The following is a 5,703-nucleotide window of genomic DNA, read 5'->3' as shown; positions in this document are numbered from 1 at the left end:
TACTATTCCATTCCGAATCCTCGCTGCTTGTTTTGTACCAAAACTTTCTAGACTAATGAGCTAGTTTTCTATAAGAGGATTTATTTGTATCTATTTTATTTTATAACCAGCGTTAAACAGTAAACCCAATTTCGAGTTTACGATTATAAATATTCAACTCTGTAACATTGTAATTTTGAACCTTATCCAGAAGACAAGATAACTCTTGGATTAAGCATTGAGAAAAACTAGCCTTCATAGAGAAATTTTTGATGAAACTAATCCGTAGTACTTGTAGAGGAAAACCACTAATCTTCCACGATTTACCTGACGGTAGGGGCACTCTAATTCACGATCCGTCTACCATTGAGAATAATATATGTTTGCATTGTGGTCGGTGCGAGCCGGGAGCAGAATTCATATAGACCAGCCATCACTAGGATTCGAACCTGGGTCACTTGATTGGGTGGCGAGCATTCTATCCCCTGAGTCATCACGGCTATTCGAAGGGAGGAGGGGAACAGGAAGGATTAGGAACTGATTACTTGAGAGAAATTTAAATAGCACAACAGCCTGTTTTAGGCTCTAATGCTCAATTACCAAGTTAAAAATGTATAAAAATAATGTTTTAAAAAAATCTTAAATTTCTTATTTACACAAAGCAGAACCATAATTTGTAACTATATATACTATGTTGCCGAAAAGAATTAGCTGGGATTTAAAATTGACAAATATTTTAAGCAATTTCCGTTTGATGTTTTTCCACCTAGAGGAAAATCATTGAATATATATTTCTCAATTTTTGCAAAATTTTATGAGTTTAAACAATGCAATTATTGAGTACTTTTCACACATTAAAGAATTAAATCCCAAACACTGGTTAGAGATGGATTTTACTCTTACTTTATGAACTTAAATACTGCAGTGATTGAGTAACTTTTCAAATATATCAAACGATTAGATCAGAAATCAGGAAATATAATATCTCTGCTGGAATTTGAACCCCTGATCTCCCAGAAGTAGGCGCATAGCTTAACCGTTGTGCCATGTAGGGACTGCAACATTGTTGTAGACAATCTATTTCTCTTCCCCGTTGATAAAAAAAATGGATAATTTCTTTGACGTTTGAGAAGCAAATCACAGACTGCACAAATTTCTTTCCGTAAGAACAAAAGGAATCCATATGTTGAGCTTTAAGATTATACTTTAGGCTTTTCAATTGATCATGAACACTCGAATTCAATAAATTTAATGTCTTAGCGATCTCACGAATTGCTATTCGCCGGTTTGCCTCAATTAATGCCTTCATCAGCTTAAACTGGTTAGGTGCATCATCGTGCATTTTAATTCTTTATTGAAATTTTGTAAACTAGTTTTGACACTGGCGTACTCCCAGTACATCTTCTTCATACACATCAGATAATTTTTTCCCCCTTGCTTGAACAGCATTTGTACTTTTCAATAGCAACAAAATTAAAATATGCCGATACTTCTGGTTTTTACTTTCCACTTTTGAGAGGACACCAACCAAAAACCACTGCGTAGAATCAATTGAACTTTTTAACAAGCAAGTCTTGCTACATTAATCAAAACGCATGATAATTATGCGGTTAAGTGTGAAGTTGTCACTGAAAAAATATGATTAGTCCTTCGTTGGAAAAAAGCGAAATTACTTTAGGATCAACAGAATAGAATATTTATCAATTTTCCATCGTGCATTTCTGATATTTATCTGTCAATTTATATTCCAATTCAAATTATATACAGATGAATCATGTCAAAACAAAAACACGCGAATTTTGAAATTTTCGCGACATGTTTATCTTAAAGGCGATGGCTTTATTATAAGTCAATTGTTACGATCAAACGTTGTGATTCAGTGAAAGAAACAGCTGCTGTTTTTTCCTTTTGGGCATCCCTTTCGATGAAAAGATCGAACCCTTCTGTCGGGGATTATGCTAAACCGCATGGGCCAAGTTAATTCGTAATTAGATTCGAATCACAGATAAGGATACTGTTTTCCGGAAATGGTGTTCGAAGGTATCTTTCACACTATTTGAACTGTTTTAATTCACAGTCTGTATCTGAATAATCCTGTCGATTGCTTTTTCGCTATCTTAAGAGCAAACGATATTCGAAACGATTCTAAGTCCATATTCGAAGCATTTGGAAAATATTTCATTCAGTTTTGTATTAACCGTATATTATAATAGCATTGTGTTTGTTTGTTCAAATTACAAGCTACGATACAGAATGCTATTCGATATGATCTATAATTTGACAATCTTTCAAAGAATTTCGAATTAATTAATTTATTTATTTTTAATTTATGTATTTATTTTTAATTTGTATATTTATTTTTAATTTGTATATTTATTTTTAATTTATATATTTATTTTTTTATTTTATTTATTAATTATTATTATTTATTTTATTTATTAATTTTTATTATTTATTTCATTTATTAATTTTTACTATTTATTTCATTTATTAGTTTTTATTATTTATTTTATTTATTAATTTTTTTTGTTTCATTGTTTTATTTTTTGTTTTGGTGCTATATATTTTACCTTATTTTATTTATTTTGTTATAATTCTAAAACTATTTTATTATTTTCATAAAACCGTACAACCTAAGGATTGATAAAGCGATTTCATTTTTAACTTCATCTTATTAAGCTTTTTCTGAATAATTTATTAAGATATGTTTCGAGGAATTAGTATTCGCTAAAGAAAATTTATTTGCTTGTTAATGGGTTAAACAGGATTTTTTTTTTTTAGACCCTGATCCAGATTTACAATTATTTATTTATTGTTAAAAAGGCTTTCATTAATTAGAATAATACTCATTTGCTCACTTTGTGTGTTTTTTTATTAGTTTCCTAGATTTTTGATAAATACCAATTTATACGTTAATAAACCAAAGGGTAAAGCAGCCAGACAATGATAATTTAAGTATTATTAGACTTTTTCAAACCTTTACTTATCTTAAACCTTAAACGTTATGCATAAAATATGCAAAGCATCCTAGGGAACTTTTTCCTTTAAAAGATTTTTAACCATGACGGAGATATCCTGACAGTATAGCCATTCTTTTCATGTTTATCTAGACAACAATACAGTGGAAGATGAGAAAATGAGTTTACTTGGAATTCTCAGAAGTTGCAATCACCCTTTAGCGAAACCCGCTCCTGTTCAACCCTTCTAGGTTAACAACAACGCGTGCCATTTGGGCTTTTGCTGAAATGCACGTTTTAACAAGGATTGATGTGGGAAAAAAGTGCAACTCTTTTATTTGACTTGGCAGCCCCAGCATTTAACTCGTCAAAGTGAACCCTGAGAATAGCCGTGTCGCACTAATTGAGTGTATTTTCAGAATAGTTTATCAGAACCTGCAAGGATCTTTTCCAAGAAAATGCGTGTAGCCTTTTGTTGGAAGTATGATCATTAACAATAAACATCCTAACTTAGTTGATGTGAGTACTGTAGTAAGTGCTTATTTGGATGTCTACTATAGCTTCTCCCGAAACTGACTAACTATCTTCTTGGACTGGTGAAAATTTGAAGGTCACAAAATTTGAAGAATACAAAAAATTTTCTTCCGAAATTTCTCAATGTGTGGTACACTGATCATGAGATAGCTTTCGCTCAATCATATTGATCAATAGTTTTCACGGAGGAAGGATATGACGCGATTTTAGAGCAGGATCAACTTATTAAATACAATCTGTTAAACAAATTATTCGGACTAAATTATTACGAATTCAGATTGTTGTTATTATACTTTCATTTATAAAAAAAACATGTACCATTTGTTCCAAGCCGCTAAGTTGAAATGTCATAATTGCTAAATTTACATTTTTTCGGTCATTTGGTAAGGTTTAACTAAGTGGTAGTAAATTAATGATCAAAACATGAAGTATTTTCTCTATCAGTTTATTAATTGATAGATATAAGTATGAGTTATTGATTGGCAGATGTGGATAAAGCAATTCGTTGGAATCTTTAATTGTAAAGACTTGAACATTAAAACATTAATGCCGCTGCCATCATATAATATTTCCTTAATTGCTTTTCAAGTTGGGAACTATGCAATTAATTGATAAATTTGATGCAATACCAATCTTTAATTAGGTATTCTTCTGCTATATTTTTTTACGAACTTTAAAAATTAAACTTTTCGCTACTTTAACTAGCATAAATAAGCGATTTAAAAACATTTTTATTGATGAAATATTACTCTTCGTTAAATTTGATCGCTTTAGTACCTGGAGGTTTTGATTTAAATAAACGGCTGATTTCGCGAATCGAAATTCTACTTTGCAGAACTTGATTTTGTTTTATTAGTTTTTATTAATTAAGTTTAATTATAAATATTTATCATTGTTAATGTTTTAATCAAAATACAATACAAATAAAATTATAAGTTCACAAATTGAAATCGATTCACTTCTTTGATTTCTTAATTGCTAGTAAAAGCAACACCTGACCTTTCCTCATTCAACCAAATTTTGAACCCCATCTCAATGAAAGAGAGATGAGAATTAATTATTTATTAATGCACGTGAAAAACACGTTATTGGGCACTTGAGCACGAATGATTTCTTAGAAAAATGTTAAAAATATCTTCGACTTTCCAATTCAAAGACTTTACCTCATATTAGTAAATTTTGATGAGAAAGTTTTTATTCCAAAATCCTCCTAACCGAAGAATTATTGACGTTTTCATGGATAAATCATTCCGTTCTTGGAAATGATTCTACTAACCAGTGATTATACAGATCAGCGGAAATTGTATTAATTTCAGAATTGTTTTTTTCTTCTTTTGAATTATGGGTAAGTTAAAAAAAAAAGTGTGGATAGTAGACAAAATAAATGTAATAATAACATTTAAAAAGAAATTTGCTGTATACCTTTGGTATGAAAGCGTCGAACGGGTTCATTATAAACTTTTGAATCAGCACCTTTTTACCAGTAATGGTCAAATTTAGAAATAGCCCATATCAGTCAACATTTCAAAACTTAATGTGTGATAATTTTAATATAAAATAAAACTTAATATATGAAATGCTGGTGAATATGGTCTCACGAATTTTGAATGAATTTCGAGATATCATAAGCTTATTAATAAAAAATATGCACTTAAAAATAAACAAACAGGATTTAAAATTGAACTTGTTGCATATCTAAGGCGTGAAATATTTTAAATAGATTCATCATAAATTTTTGATTGGTCATCTATTTACGTATTGTGTTCAAATTTAGTAAAAGCCGGAAATGGCGAAGATTTGCAAGATATAGAAACGAACTTATAACATACTCTCCTTCATCTATATTTATATTATTTTAAATGACCTTGAAAATAAAACATAACGAATCACCACAAAACATCACATTTCGTCTGCTTCAATTGTTATTTCAAGCGCCTCATTGAAATCAACTGATTTAAATTTTAAATTAAGCAATATTAATATTTATTCTTTAGAATGTATACTTTGTTGAATACCTAATAGCAGGTAATAATAAATAAAAAAAAGATATCACCCTGAATAACTTTAGTTCTAATGAACGGATTTTCACGTACTAAGTAACAATCTTTATGGTTCCTGGCGGCGACTTCAAATATGTTAATTAATAAGTGCTAACTGTAAATTAAGTTACGAAATTAGATACGAAAACACACTTTCTCTGAATAAATATATATATATATGGATATATGTAATA

Source organism: Parasteatoda tepidariorum, chromosome 1, assembly GCF_043381705.1.
Source record: "Parasteatoda tepidariorum isolate YZ-2023 chromosome 1, CAS_Ptep_4.0, whole genome shotgun sequence".
Taxonomy (NCBI): Eukaryota; Metazoa; Arthropoda; class Arachnida; order Araneae; family Theridiidae; genus Parasteatoda; species Parasteatoda tepidariorum.
This window is presented reverse-complemented; position numbering follows the sequence as displayed.